The sequence below is a fragment of the Lutra lutra genome, chromosome 9 (assembly GCF_902655055.1).
Source record: "Lutra lutra chromosome 9, mLutLut1.2, whole genome shotgun sequence".
NCBI lineage: Eukaryota > Metazoa > Chordata > Mammalia > Carnivora > Mustelidae > Lutra > Lutra lutra.
In genome coordinates, this window is record NC_062286.1 from 81,663,892 (window position 1) to 81,680,424 (window position 16,533).

The following is a 16,533-nucleotide window of genomic DNA, read 5'->3' on the forward strand; positions in this document are numbered from 1 at the left end:
CAGAAACCACAGTTGGCCTGATAAACGTCTTCTGTGTAAATCCAAAAATGTATCATTATGTAGTGATAATTTCCGTGCCCTCATTCACCTCCACTCCCATTTCTAATGTGCAAAGTATTAATCTGCCAATCGTTTTGAAAAGCATCTATGCCGTGCTCTCTTTTATAAATTCTATAGATGCATGATGATTAGATGCTCTCCTTACACACTATCTAGCCAGAAAAAGGGGATGAGATAATGAATAATACCCAAGGGAAGGAAATCCCTTTTTCAGCTGGTTTAAGTCTTGCCGATAATGTGCATACAACATTTTGCATTTACCATAAAGCTCTTCAATTAGTTCATAGGCAAGTTAACCTTCTAACTCCCAGAAAATATAATGCATGCACATTTTATATCATGCAGCATCCTGCTAGCTATTATCCATCATTTACAAGTGTTATTTGTCTATAAAAATGACACTAAATTTTTGAAAAATGACACTGCTCTGCCTGCTTCTGGCTGTGTTTTAACAAATGGTACCACTGCAAAAGGCTTTAAGTCGTATAAGAAGCAATTAGTCAAAGAAGCTATAAATATTTTTTAAAAGGATATAAATGATTGCTTGTCCAGATAGCCAAATGTCTAAAGGCTGATACACAATAAAATAAGGGTTAACATAAAAGAGTACACTTCATTATTTACGGTTAATAAAGTTAATCAAATTCAGTGCTTCTTACTCATGCATGCATTTAAAGAGAAACACGAGTATGATATGCATATTTATGGATAAGAGCCCAAAAGATCATTATCTCCAAAAGAAAATCCAACAAAGAAAGAGATGCATAAAATGTTGCTATTATCTTATTACAACATAAACTGCTTTGCTTAAAACACAAACATTTATTTTAATTAAAACTATTAAGCTAAATAATATTTTCCACCACTGACAGCCATGACTAAAACATGCATTCCAGGATTAATATTAAAGCAATTTTTGGTCAGAGAAAAACATAGTCAGAGACCTTCAATGTTCCTTTTTCTGGTATCTTATCCACCTATCCTGGAGTATTTTTGTTCTTCCATTCAAAAAATCTATTCTCAAAAGATATATTAGGATCTTTTTAAAACAAAATTAGATAAGCATAAGCTCATCAATCAGCAATTTCTAAATGCATTATCTTCAAGTGGTTTGGTCTTTTATGTCACTTATCTGCTCAAAATTAAGTGTAAAAGAGTCTCCAAGAAAAGAAGATAGAAAATTAACTTCATTTCATAATACGTTCTCCAATCATGCCAGCAGACAGCTGACATTATTACAGCTCACACTTATAAATCAGTGATTATATACACTAGTTAAGCCAGAAAAGAAATGAAGAAGGCAATTATATAGTGGCGAAATTCCCGAGAAGCACAGTTGTAGTCAATGTTGCTAAACAGCAGTTCACTTGTGGTTAAAAAAAAAAGTTTTTAAATCCCATCTCTAGGTATTTGGGTGTGGGGGGGATGTCCATAGTGACTTCTGAGGGAAATATAAAAAATTCATGCAATTTGTGTTACAAGCAGAAAAGCCAACAAAGAAATCAATGGATTGTAATTTTAATTCATTTTATTGTTTATTTTGAATTTAAATTCTAAAATTTCCATACATTGCTGAACAATAAAATAGTACTGAATCAAACTGAGACCAGAATATTTGGGGTGAGGTTGTGATAACTATGTATCTTTAGACACTTAGTAATGCATAAGCCGGTGGTAAATAAAGACACAAGAAGTCAGCCAGGCATGGTTTCCACACCCTCTTCTGCTCCTTGCCACTTGAATAAGGGGCAAAACACCACTTCTAATCTTATTTCCCATTTCTTAGGTGTGTTTCATTAACTCCTTTTTTACTGCACAGTTAAATACTCTAATTGGCACACTGTATACAGCTACGAGATGTCAATCATACTGGAATGCATTTGTAATGGCCTACGGTCGAAGGGTTCTGGCAGACCCAGTGAGGTTCCCTTTATTTCTCACTTCTAGAGCCTGCACATAATAATACAACCTAAGCAGTGCGTTGAGACAAAGTGGCTTATATCACTACAAGGAGAGGAATGTTCTCTCTTCCATCTTCTTTAAATTACTCTGAAGTAATGAGATATCCTTCTTGCTCACTCCAAATGAGCCCCAAACAATGTTCACCACTTCTGAAGTACCTTTTGATTCTCAAAGCACTTGCTAGTGTTCTATATACTGAACCCCCACAGCATCTTGGCAAGGACTGCTGGAGGAAATACTGTCCAAAACGACAGTTTTACAGAATAGAGAACTGGGGACATAGATTCAGAAAACGTGACAAGAGTCTGAGGGCTTCTCCAAAAGAGGGTACTGCTTTTATTCACATCTCCAACTCTAGGGTGCTGTCCGGAAGGAAATAATACTCGTGATCCTGGGCAACTGCGATTCACTGACTTGCATCTTCATCCAAACCATCCTCCTCATCATTATCTCCCTCCCAGCTAGCAAACATGGAGAGCTGTTCATACTTTTACACTTGCTAAAAATAAAAAAAAAATTAAAAAAAAAAAAGGTGTTGCTCAAAAGGCCAGACAGATAACCTTAAATTGCCTGTCCCCAGGGAAATGTGAGACGTTCACTTCTTCCAGTCCAGTCCACAGCTAAGGAAAGAGCTGAAAAACCTGCAGGGGAAGGGCCTCTTATCTGTTTCCTTCCTGAGAGCTAATGGGGTGAGCACACAGACCCGAGGGTGTGTGTGTGCACATACGCACGCCCCTCTCCAAGCTCATCTGAGATCAATTAAGGTAGTTGTTTTGGAGTGATCAGTCTGTTCCCTGAAAGGTCAGACTTTTCTGGTAAATATTTTTGATAACTCCACTCTGTCTAAACTAACCGCAACAGCAAAATTAAAAAAAAAAAAAAAAAAAAAAAAACCCTAAGTGGCATGCTAGAGAAAGGGTCTAAATTCCACTGATAAGCCAATACTTTCATTTCTAGTAATGGCTAATAAATATTCACAATAGCACCACATCATTTTATGTAAACTCATTTCTCTGGACATCTCAGGTCTCTAGGTATATTTAATACCTCTCTCCACAAGATAGGGCAAAGGTATTTATTAGCCCTATTTCACAAAAGAACTGTGGCCCAGGAAATTAAAAGACTCGTCTAAGCTAGAAACTGGTGACAAGGTAGAGACATGAATTCAGGTCTCCAAACTCTCTGCTAACTAAATAAAGGCCCAGAAGAGTCATAGAAAAGTCAACACAAACAGTGTCAGCTGTTATTTACACTGCCTACAATAAATATTTGTTCCAGAAAAAACAGTTCAAACAAGATGGGAAATAGTTTAAACACAAAAGGCTGAAGGGTTCAGTATAGGAGAAAAATACGTTTGCTTTTACTACAGTGGAGGAGCTGTTCAGGAAGAGCCTGTCCTCCTGCCAAGGCTGGCCTGGGCTGCAGAGAGCCACAAGCTCATGGGCCAAATGGAACCAAGAAACCTACTGCTTATCAGCACAACTAACTCCTCTCTTAAAGTCCCAAGTTCTCATGCTTTCAATTCAACCACATCTTTAATTTGGAATGCGAGTGATCTCTTTCAACAAGCAAAATTTTGATTTGTGTTATCAATAATGACCAGAATTAGTCTCCTAATTCTGACATAGTTAAGTGATACCAAAGAAAAAGAAAATTAACTGGGGATCTAGGGAGGCTGCGAAAATATCACATCAAATGCAACAGGAAACAACATGATACCTGCTTTCTGAAGGAGTGGGGTGAGTCCGTGTTTGAGATCATGGTTGGTGGTGGCGGCTGCAGTGGTTTCTTTTTGCAGGGGACTTGAATTTGGCTCCTGACACAGGTAGCCTAGAGTAGGAAGGACTTGAATTTGGCTCCTGACACAGGTAGCCTACAGTAGGAAGAAGCCACATCTTTTTGAATAACACAGAGGCTGTCATGCAAAAGGAGGACTGGGTTTATTCTGGATGGCTCCAAAGGGCAAACCCAGTAAGCGCCCAGAGCAGAGCATTCTGAATAATCTGAACTGCTCAGCAACAGCAGGGGCTGCCTGGAAAAACCAGAGCCTCATCTTCAAACTGCATGCAGCAGAAGCTCGGAAACACAAGGTCAAGGACACTGAGAGGGAAATTCCATACTGGGAATGATGTCAGACAAAATAAAACCTAGGATTCTTTCAAATGCTTAGGACTCTATGGTGGTTTTTAAACATCTCTGTGCAGGCCCCCATGGCAGTTACTTCCAGATTATGGGAACTCTGGAATCACACAGATTTGAGTCCCAGTCTCAGCCCACTAAAGCTTATGACTTTTTGGTCTTTCACAATAATAAAAAGCTCAAGATATAAATTCTCTCCATAGATGAGTTTAAAGTTCATATTTATTCCAGCATACTCAGGTAAAGAGAGAAGACCCCATTTCTCATCTTCCCTGTATTAAACAGCCATAGTCACTCATTTAAAATCTTGCAGGGCACTGAAATGCAAGAATTATCCTGTTCTGACATTTCTATCAGCACAAATGGCTTCAATTCTTTAATTGTAAGGCTTCTTCTAGACACTAGGGTGAATGTTAAAAATAGCCCCAGAAAGAAAGAAAGAAAGAAAGAAAGAAAGAAAGAACGAACGAACAAACTAATTGAAGAAATTTATATGAAATGAAAAAATGTCTCCCGATTTTTGTATTCCTGGTTGTGAGTTATTAGACTGTTTCTGTTTGGGTGGTTTTCTACAAAAGAATTGTACAGCGTGATTGCTTAGGAGTCTAAAGGTTAAACTCCAAGGAGCTCATCTGTATGTGAGAACAAGGAACTGTCAAACACTTCACCTCTTGCAGATTAAAACCCTCTGACTAACAGATGTGAAATCATTGTTGCTGTAATTGTTATAAGCAGAAATCTGAGCATTTTTAGAAGATACATCACTTTTTATGCCTCGGGTCAACTTTCCCATTCATGACTGATAGAATCGTTGCCTTTCATTTACGCTCACACTCTGGTTCCCCTGAATTACTATAAAGTGTTCATCATTATTCTACAGATGGGTTCTTGAAAAGTTATAAATTGAATTTTAATCACCAGTTATATTTTCACATTGTTCCATACATGATAATTTTAGAAGTGCATTATCTTCGTTTCTGACTTCTCCTAATTGGCCACAGCAACTACAGTTTTCTGCTTCCTCCTACTTCTCTATGCCCGCTTCTACCACATAATTACAAGTGTCTGACTTACAGTAGACGCTTGATCAAGATTTGCTGAATGAAGTAATTGTATATAACACCTCAAAGCTCTACTCCCTCAAGACAGTTCTTGTAAACTCTTTTTGTTATTATAAATCACCATCTCTAGTGAACTTGCTTGATCATTTTTAATTTTAATAAAGAGGTTTTTCTTAAAATGAATTATACTGTTTCTGGTTTTCAGTTTTAAAGTTACTAGTAAGAATGAACATTTTATAACATATGAAGGCACATAATAGAATAAAATTATAGTCTTATTCTTGTCCAGGATAACACAGGTGCTCAAATATTTGCTTAAGAGGATTGTACATGTTAGAAGTTATAGCATTAAAACACTTGACTTGAAACATGCTACAATTTAATAACATAAATTTCTTCTTATCAACAATGATCTAAGAGCATATGGCCTATTTCTAAAAGAAGAAAATAAGCATGCATGCAAAAGCTTTTAATTCTGCAATTTTCATAGAAAATAGAGAACCTTATTAAGAACAAAAATGGCTGACAGGAGAAAAGCCTGAGGTATCTTTTATAGTTGACACTTGAACAGCATTGGGGTCTAGGGTGCCAGTACCCTGCACAGTCAAAAACCCACATATAATGGCTGAACCCCCAAAAACCTAATTAGTAGCCAACTATTGACCAGAAACCTCACCAATAGCAAAAACAGTCCATTAACACACGTACTGGTAGGTTATATGTACTATATACTGTATTCTTACAAAAAAAGTAAGCTGGAGAAAAGAAAATGTTATTCAGAAATCATAAGAAAGACAAAATACCTTTATAGCACTACACGGTATTAATCGGGGGAAAAAATCCATGTAGAAGTGGACCTGCGCAGTTCCAGGGTCAACAGTAATGAAAGTATGAAAGATAGAGGAGGGTTTCAAAGTTCCAAGTTCCAGGGGTTTATGTGAACAGTATACAAAATATGAATTATGAAACAGACCCTAGACCACCTGCGACTGAGGCGCCTCCATGACGTTCTACTCTACAAATATGGACTTGGGTTGGAACAAAGTCACAGTGCACTGAAGCATATGGACACTTTACCTCTGAAACACTGCTGGAGGAGGCAATGTGATTCTGTGAGGCCTCTGGTCTGAAGAAACCTCCAACCTTCGGCTCCAGCCTAAAGCTGAACAAATGAAGTGGCTTGATATTAGGGTCTGCCTTTAAAGGGGTTGGTGTTTGCATGGGTATTGGAAGGAACTGAAAAGAGCACCCCTAAAAATGCTCTGAGCAGAACTGTCAATAAATACCAAATGATGAAGTAAGTGGCTGGCACTTTCTTTAAGAAACCATAACTGTGTCTTATTTTTCCTTTCTCTGCTTGTGAATCAGCTGCATTTTTCCTGTGCCTTTTTCCTCTCCGTTTCAGAGGCTCAGTGAGTATATATTCAAGGCACATACTGCACAGCAGATGTGGTTATCTGCAGGTAGTACAGTCAGTAAATCCAGCTTGCTCAACTAAACAGCATTTATCATGTATTTTTATGCCTTCTGACGTCTGTTACTAAATATAAACAAGGGAAGAGTCACTGACAACTGGAGATTTCTAATCTATGAGATAGGGTGGCTAGAAAAATCACCTCTGTTTTAACCACAAAATTAGATAGTTTGGCCTCCCTCTGTCCATGATCTCAGGTTGTCCTCTAAATGACCCCTCAGGCTTTAGGGGAATATATATGGGCCTTGAAGAGAAGGACCCATGGAGAGGTGAGTCCGGCTGGAGCTGACTTGCTGGCTGGGCCACAGTGTAAGGTACCTGTTCTATTGGTAAAGGCTGGACCACACACACCCCCGCCCCCAATCCCCACTCCAGGAAAGTGCTAGTCTTAGACTAGGAAGGGGGCTATTAATGAACTGAAATATCTCCAAAGTAATACTGATTACTACACTTTGGGCTTTTTGTTTATTACATGTGCGATTAACATCACAAATGCCAAGAACCCACCACACCATATCATAAACATTGACAATAAAGTGTATTAAGAATACTTCATAGATCTTCTGCATGCAGAAAATTCCATCCAAAATATGCTCCAAACATAACCACCACTGGGGTTTCTTATTTATATTTTCTTTATTTTTTATTGACATATAATTAACATACAGTATTATATTACTTCCAGGTATACAATATAATGATTCATCAATTCTATACATTTCTCAGTGCTCATCAAAACAAGTATATGTTTTCTTTATCTCTGCCATTTTATCTGCATTTCTGTTTCCTGCCATCCCTCTTACTTTAACTGAGTCCTTTTGTTCCCTATTTCTGTTCCCATATTAACTGATTTGGCTAATTAATCTACAAATTTAAATATGAAGAAATTATTGTCAAACTTCACTGAAATGTCATTTTTCAGCAAAGTATAAGATGAAGTCCTACACCTGAAGGCTGAATGCTGAGGACAGATCCCCTAACCTCAGTCTCAGAGAATCTTACTTGCTGTAGTCCGTTATGAGTTGAACTGTGTCCCCCAAAATTCATATGCTGAAGTCCTAACCCTACTACCTTAGAATGTGACCTTATTTTGGAAACAGGGTCACTGCCACTGTATTAGTTAAAATGAGGTCATCCTGGAGTAGGGTGGGCCCCTGATCCACTATGAGTGATATCCTTACAAAAAGGGGAAACTGCCAATTAGGCATGAAAGTAGAGATCAGTGTGATGTTTTCCACATGCCCGGGAAAGCTAACTATTGCCAGCAAGCCACAAGAAGCTAGGAGAGAGGCAAGAAGAGATTCTCCAGGCGCCTGGGTGGCTCAGTGGTTAAAGCCTCTGCCTTCGGCTCAGGTCATGATCCCAGGGTCCTGGGATCGAGTCCCGCATCGGGCTCTCTGCTTAGCAGGGAGCCTGCCTCCTCCTCCTCCTCTCTCTCTCTCTCTCTCTCTGCCTCTCTGCCTACTTGTGATCTGTCTGTGAAATAAACAAATAAAAATCTTTAAAAAAAAAAAAGAAGAAGAGATTCTCCTCCACAGTCTCTAGAAGAGAATGACTTTGCCAACACCTTGATCTAGAGTTCTAGCCTCCAGAACAGTGAGACAATAGATTTCTGTTGTTAACGCCTTCTTGTCTGTGGTGCTCTAACAGCCGTAGCAAACTAATACAGACACCATGCACTTTCTCTGTTCACCCAGGGTGCTCAACAAAATGTGTTATTTGGTCTAATAAAACACAATACAGAGCCACATAAATAAGACACCAACTTCTTTAACAAATATAAGCAAGATCATACATCATGATCAGAAGTTAAAAATTAAAAATTGTTGCCACCTACAACACAAAGGCTTCTTGACAGAGTTTCGGATGGCTACTTCATGGAAATCAGACCTTTTTTATTTTACATTTAAAGTGGTACACCTAAACTTAAAATTGTAAATAAGCAACTTACTGTGCAAAAAGCAGCATTTTACTCCATCCACACTGTATATCTAATGCGGAGACTAATAAAATGAGAAATTCTTAAATTATGAGAAATGAGAACATGTGGCCTCTATAATGGAGCACTGAAAACGAGTCATAAGAGAAGAGCCAGTCCCATAAATATGAAGGAGACTGAGTAGAAAGTTCTGGAAGGAAGACCTCTACCAGGCCCTGTCTCGACATAGATCAGACACTTACACATTCTGAGTACTGGTTTCCTCATGTGGATCTGTCAAATGTATGGCCGCCTAACTCAACACAAACTTTCCAGATCTGACTGAGCTGGTGACTCTGTGGCATTTTATTCTGTTGACCCCCCCATCCCACACCCTTGAAATTTCTTGCTTCCTGGGCTTCTGGACTTTGTCCCCTCCTGGCTCTCCTCCTGTCTCTGTATCTGTTCCTCCTCCACCTGCCAGGGACACCTCTCACTCTTTTTCATTCTTGTCACTCTCCCTCCTGTACCCTATGTGCCATGCCATCTCCAAGCCTGTACTTCCAGGCCCAACCTCTCATAGCTCCCAAGCAGCGATCTCTGGGGAACAGTTATGCTAATGATCATAGCATGTTAGCAACATGCCTGGTATCTACAAAACTTGGAGCTGCATGTTTTTACATGTGTTTTTACATGTGTTTTTACAGCTGATCCATCATAGGATCAACACGCCGTAAAGCGATAAGGTGACTTGGAAAATGGCCTGTGAATAGATTAGTCCCTCAAAGAAGGTTAAGACATCCTGGCACCTTGTTTATAACATTCTCCCATTTAGCAGACGTCTTCATCTCACTTTACCTGGTAAAAAGTTAAAGCCCACTTTGCCTCTCAATTTTGAATCGGAGGGGTACAACACAGGCAACATGAGTTTAACAGCAACCAACATGAGGATCTGTAGGTTCTCCCTAAGACTGAACAAATGGGAAGAACTAAGGGGCAGAGGCCCAAAAGAGTGCTTGTTAGCCTTATTTATCCTGAGAACACAAACTCTGACCTTGGAGAATTAAGGAATATTTTGGAGACAGTCCCTGCCACTTGGAGGCAAATTAAAGCCCACCTTCGAGCACTGGTGGAGAAGAAGGTAAAGGGAGGCAGCAGGAAGCCTGGATAGGTTGAAAAAAATTTTCTAATTTAAATGTTCAAAAGGACCACTATTGGATCTTAATTCCTGCCAGTAAATAAAGCATTTAATTATATGACAATGAGCTATAAATATAACCCCTATAGAAAGGAAACACAGATAGTTCTCTGCTCCAGGGAGTATCTTTTGCTTTCAAAAGAATAACCTGAGCTAACTGATCATGTTTCTTGGTGGGTGATCAGATAAGTTCAGAGCAGACCCATTTAGGAGAACAGCAGGTGCACAGAAGTGGGCCATGGACTAAGTTAAATGTCAAGGCTCCCAAGTAAAATATGGCAAACATCCCTGTGCTCTCAACCAACCTCCTCTAAAACCCTCGTAAGAAACACCAAAATCAATGCCTTCCTTCGTTCAGTAAACAAGTCCATAAGAAGCACAACAAAATTTAGGGAAATAGTTATGTCTGGGCATAACTATTCCTTTATACCAGAGCTCTGAGAACTGAAGGAAAACAATACACAGAGCAACAAATGATGGCCAAGGCTGTTTGCTTCTCTCAGAATGCCCAATTCAAGATTCTTCACTGAAAACACCCTTCCACAGAGCACAATGAAGAGAGAGTTTGAAGAATAAGCATGTATGTTTCCTAGAAATTGTCAGATCAGAACAATCTTACTAAACACAGCAACAACAGTGACAAAAAACTTAATTAGGGTGGGCGGGGGGGATGGGTGAAATAGATAAAAGGGATTACCAGGACACTTATCTTGATGAAAACAGAGAAATGTACAGAATTGTTGAATCACTATATTGAACACCTGAAACCAATATAACACTGTATTAATTATACTTCAATAAAAGAAAATAAATAAAAAACAAGCCACAAAATAAAATAAAGATCTTTTTTGCTTCTGGTTTCAAAGATTACATTTACTTCTAGAATGAAAAAAAAAAAAAAACACTGTTAATTAGGGAAATAGCTAAGAAAATTATAGGGGAAAAAAATAATTAGGGAAAATGTAAAACCATGGTATTTTATAAATGTTTCCAGCTTTCACTTTTCCCTAAAGGTTCTGGCCAAATTCCCAGCATACATTTATCTGATGATGTTTCAAAGGATGGCAAAAACAGATTATCATATTCCAGTTGTTCGTGTTGCTAGTGTCTCTTGCCGCTCCCTCCTCTGTAAGATGTTTTACGCCTTGAAGGCATTGTGCTGTCGGAATGCCCTGGGGCTCAGGTGATAGAGCCCAGACCACCTGGCTAACTGGACACAACCACACCCCACACCTGAATACAGCCCAGACTCTTCTTCTCTGATACACCAGTCAGTGCTTCCCACCGCTTACCAGGGAGTGTTTGCAGGCAGCTTGGCATGCTTTATTGAAGCACATCAGAAAGTCAAACATTACTGGAGAAATAAAAAATTCCTCAGAAACCAAACGAGTTTCTTCTGGTGACATGAATGTCTCCATCAAATCAGAGTACGGATGTGAAGTGGCTGGAGTTTATGGGGGGAAAGATGTGGCGTCAGTCTCACTCATCTGCTCCCCACATTCTAACTTGTCCTCAGTCAATTACGTCTGTAACTACAAACCGAGATAACTCCTTATCTCGTGCCGTGACAATTAAAATGTCACCCTTGAGATACTAAGAACACAGATTCATTGTGGCTTCTGGTTAGAGAACTATAAACACTGATGGTGTCACATTTGGACTTTATGCAGGGGCTTCTTTCCCACTGAGGATCTGACACCTTCTCAGGAAAAAAGCCTTCCCAGAAAAAGCCCTACCACCAGAAAGTAAATCCACATTACCTCAACCTCGAATGCAAAGTGCCCACTGCAGCTGAACTCCCAGAGAGCCTAAAACCGAATATCTCACCACATTTCCTAAGAGATAAGTCACAAAATACCTGTGGTTCTGACCCCGGGAACCTGTTTGCCTTTTGCTCTGCACAACTGAATCAGAGCATATCGTACACTCTCCTTCTGAAGGCCTTGATGTTGACTCCATTTGAGTTGATAAAACTGCCACCCAGCTGTGTGGTTCTTTTCCCATTTTCTCCTCTTTTTCCTTTTAATAAACTTCCTGCTGAGGCACAAGAGGCTGGAGCAGTGTTACTGAAGGTCTCTTGTGAATGCTAAAAATGATTTAATCTGCTAGCAATATTCAAGAGAGAGAAACATGGTCTCCTGGGCCAGTGCAATGTTATCAACATCATGTATCTGTGGTGGGTAGAAAAATGGCACCCCAGAGATGTCCACCACCTAATGCCCCAAACCTGTGAATACGTTCCCTTACAGGGCAAAAGGGGCTTTACAGACAGGATTAAGTTAAGGATCTTGAGCTGAGGAGATTATCCTGGATAATCCCTGAGGGCCCAATCTAATTACAAAGGTCCTTAGAAGAGGGAGGCGGGAGAGTAAGAGAAGCAAAGGTCAGTGTGAGGTGACTGCTGGCTTTGAAGATGGAGGAAGGGACCACAAGTCAAGGAATGTGGAAAGCCTCCAAAAGTTGGAATAATCAAGGAAACAGATTCTCCCCTAGATCCTCTAGAAAGGCACCTTGATTCTAGCCCAGTGAAATCTATTGCAGACTTCTGACCTTCAGAACTATAAGATAATAACTGTGTGTTGCTTTAGGCCAGTAAGTTTGTGGTAGTCTATTCCAGCAGCAACAGAAACTAGTACAGGATGTTACTTCCTCGTCCTGACTAATCCAATCTAGGAGTTTTGGGGAAGCAGGTGGGGGAAGCACCTAGCTAATCCCCAAACTTTTTCTACTACTCCAACTCTGGATTATCTGTTCCATCAACAGAAACTGACCAGGTACAGTTTGCTTTATTTGGAGAACTGCAGAATTCTTAAGGCTAGAGAAGCTATTTGATAAGCCAAACCTGTAATTCTATCCAAGAGGAAAATAAGAACTCAAAGAGGTTCACAGAACTCCCATGGACACCCAGTCCATTGCTGATTTATATTCACTTTCTGATCCAATTTCCTCAACTTCCTATATCCTGCTTGTATTGTGAACAGTTCCATCCCTCAGGAATACATTCTTCCCTCCCTGATTCCCCCTGGCAAATTTTTCTCTGACATAAATATTTCAATCAGTAAAATGTACACATTTTGCATATTCCAGCTAGGAACCAGTACAGACTGGCCAGCAAATCCATGACCAGACAGACAGACAGAAAGAAGGTCAACTCATGCACTGAGGAGGACTACTATGTTGCCAGAGACAGACATCTTGGAAGTCAGGTGAACTCAGCTTCTGCTGAAATGCAGAAGATTTTGTAAATCAATGGACAGGTTTGTCAAGTTGTTGGTTCTACAAACACCATCTGAAACACTAAAGAGCGTTTTTACCACTTTAAACTCACAGCTTATTACAAGGCTTCTTAGTTTTTATTATTTTTAATCAAAATTATATCTTTAGAGCTGGAAGAGACTTAAAGACCATCAGTTCAATCTTTCATTTAGTCAAAGAATCCTCCCTTTGAGGATTCTTCGTATGTATGTATGCCTCGGTCTTGACTCAGAAGCACAATTCAGACAATGTCTCGGAGGGCTCTGCTCCCAGCCGCAGCATCAAGCCTTGACTTCAAGCGGGAGTGTAAGAGACAACACAGAGAACAGGCCCACTTGGCTGCACACCGAACTGAGTCACATGGACTCCTGAATGTCTCCTGAAGAAAGAATAAAAACTGAATTGAGAATGATATGATGTCAAATGAAATTAAGTATTGTGTATAGGAGAGTATACTAGCCTGAAAAAATGGAAAGCCCACTAGAAACAAGCAAACTAGCAGATGTGAAGTTTCTCGACTACTTTGTAAACTCCTCAGGGCAGCCACCATCTGGACACACTCTTCCTTCTTGCCCACCACCCTTACTTTATGATGGGCCCATGACCAGGACATGGGTGAGTTCGACTACTTCACTCTCAGAAAGGGGAAGAGCTCCACAATGTGTACTGTGCTTTCTTCTGGCCTTCATAAACAGTGAAGTTCCCCAGCATCATTAACACTTGCCCAAGCAATCTACACTTTCGGTGGTAGTCTAGGTTCCTGTACCAGTGTGTGTTCCTTAACTGGAAGCTTATTTTCATCCGGGTCCAAGACTAGTCTGATTGATGCGTCTGCTGCATCTAAGCTCTGGGTGAATGGGGTGCTAGCAGACTCACTGTAAGAAGTCAGTCTCCTTCGAGTCTGGTGCTCCTGAACTCCTGGTCATGTAGACGGAAAACCCTGGTCTTAGCTTCCCTGCTCTGACTAACCCCACCCTTCACTGTTACTCTTGTCATTATCACTATACCGCACTAGATATCTAGCACTCAGAGCAAACTGACCAAGAACCACCATGTAAAAAAAGGATTACAAAAGCTGCAATGTCCTTTAAAACAATGAGACAGAGCACCTGCTTTGCTTTAAAATCGCATGACATAGTACAATGGCATTATGTCCAGTGTCACAATTGGGCTTAAACCTAACTGTGCCTTGGTTTCTTTACCTGTTCTCCCTACTGTGGGTATGTTATTGTGATGATTAGGGAGAATGTAGATAGGATGCTATTAATTATTAGTAGCTCTTAACCATCATTGTTATTTGTACAGTATTACATGGATTTTTTTGCAATTTTGCTTAGCTTTGTCAAAGAATAAATTACTTCTAATTAAAACATTAACATAGTTTATCTGGAAAGGTTTCTTTTCCTTTACATTTTTATTCAAGGCCTTGACTAAAGCTTTAAAAAAAATCACATGCAGATTTCTCAATAAATTATTTTCTTGAAACCTGGAGAATAGAGGCCAAAGTGAAACCTACCATCTTGGCTACATAAAGAAAGAAATGAAGAGAGGAAAGAAGGGGAGGACAGAAAGGAAGGAAAGTGCAAAAAAATAAATAAGCAAAAGTAAAACTTATTAAAAAAAAAAAAAAAGCATACACACACACCAAGCTCTAACCAGTCTGCCTCAGATATTCTCTCTGGAGGAAATAATTTGTATTGTTTGGGCTAAATGGCCATTTTATACAGAAAGATTAAGAATCAGCCCAGAGCGCCTGGGTGGCTAGTGGGTTAAGCCTCTGCCTTCAGCTCAGGTCATGGTCTCAGGGTCCTGGGATCGAGGCCCACATCGGGCTCTCTGCTCAGCGGGGAGCCTGCTTCCTGGTCTCTCTCTCTTTGCCTGCCTCTCTGCCTACTTGTGATCTCTCTCTCCCTCTGTCAAATAAATAAATTAAATCTTAAAAAAAAAAAAAAAAAGAATCAGCCCAGAGTTAGGTATTAAGGAGGGCACGGATTGCATGGAACACTGAGTGTTAAGACGCGAACAATGAATCATGGAACACCACAGCAAAAACTAATGATGTACTGTATGGTGACTAACATAATAAAAATTAAAAAAAAAAAAAAAAGAATCAGTGCATTTGGGAGACTTTTCAGGTAAATGTCTACTTCAGAACAGGAGGGCATTGTCCTCTCCTGGGGATAAAGGGAAGAAAAGCTGTCTGCCTATCAGATAGGAATAAGGATGTAACCCTGATTCCACCATTCATTGGCAGCAACACTTAAACATGTATTTAATCCCTCAGAGTCCTGTTGGCCCCATTTGTCAAGTAGGATAGAGAGCCTCCACATAGAGCTATCTATGATAAGCATTCAGGTTAACCTGCAACCTGTCAGCTGGGTCACTCACCTCTGCCTCTAGGAAAACACATAAATGCCGCTTCGTGCCCCAGGGTACTGCCAAAGGACTTTGAGAGTGAAGTCTATACTTCTCCAAAAGAGAATAGCTCTAAAGAAACAAGGGCGATGATCAAGACAAGGCTGAGAACCAACGGTGAGGCCTTTTCTGAGAGATGAGCAGATTGAGGGGAATCCAGAAGCTAGAAATAAGGATTGAGCTGACAGCGAAAAAGTCAGGTAACAGCAGACACCTGTAGAAACCAGCAATGCAGCCTGAACGGCGGTCCAAAAGCCACAGAAAGAACAAGACCTTATACTGCTAAGTTTACCACAGGGAGCAGGGCCAGCTACAGAGTAAGTCAAGCCCACGGTCTACAAGCGCAATCACATAAACTGCCTCAGGAAGGGGGGTGATTCGGTTTCAATAAATGAAAAGATCCTGATACTTAGGCCTGTTTTCTCTCCAGCGTGAAGTGATCTCCACACTACAGCATGTGGATTCTACCTAAAAGCAATTTTCTCCCCTTCATTCAGATCTAGAGACAGGAAAGTCCCTGGGCAGCCACATCAAACAGAGCTGGAAGAACAAGAAATTCCCCACAACTTCAGTGACCACCTGTATACCTAGTGAGTTCCTCCCACAGATAGGTTCTTTTAAATCCACACTTTGGTCTACCTTCCCAGATTTCCACTGGCCTGCACAGTCCCTCTCCCAGCTGACTTAGGAAAAATTTGGCCCATAACCCACCCACATTCTAAATTCACAGATAAAAGGAGAAGAGAGACAACTTTGATTAGGGTTATAGGGACCTCCACAGTTGACTGATTTGCCTTTTGATGCACAGAATCTTTGAGGGGAAAAAATAGTTGCAATTTATCAGGGGCTGGGAGTAAGGCACTGCTCATTCATTTAATACTCATACAACTTCATGAGGTAGACAGAACAGTATCACCATCCCAATTTTATAGGTATAGAAATAAAGAATCAGATTGTAATGAGTGGCATGGACAGAAGTCAAGCCCACATCTGACCTTTCAATGATTAGCAACTTTCCCGTAACAGTCAATAGGCAACCTATATAGAACAA

At 40.1% G+C, this 16,533-nt stretch overlaps 1 protein-coding gene across 3 annotated transcripts in view; it reads right to left on the reverse strand.

The window, feature by feature from the left end:
- The window catches only part of AFF3 (ALF transcription elongation factor 3), a 543,761-nt gene that overhangs the window by 504,664 nt on the left and 22,564 nt on the right, over positions 1–16,533 (reverse strand). The window contains exon 1 of one of the 3 annotated variants that reach the window (XM_047745266.1): positions 11,105–11,256. The exons of the other annotated variants lie outside the window; for them this stretch is intronic. The gene's annotated coding sequence lies outside the window, so the exon portion shown is untranslated. Of the gene's footprint in view, positions 1–11,104; positions 11,257–16,533 lie in introns of those variants that run through there. 3 annotated transcript variants of the gene reach the window in all.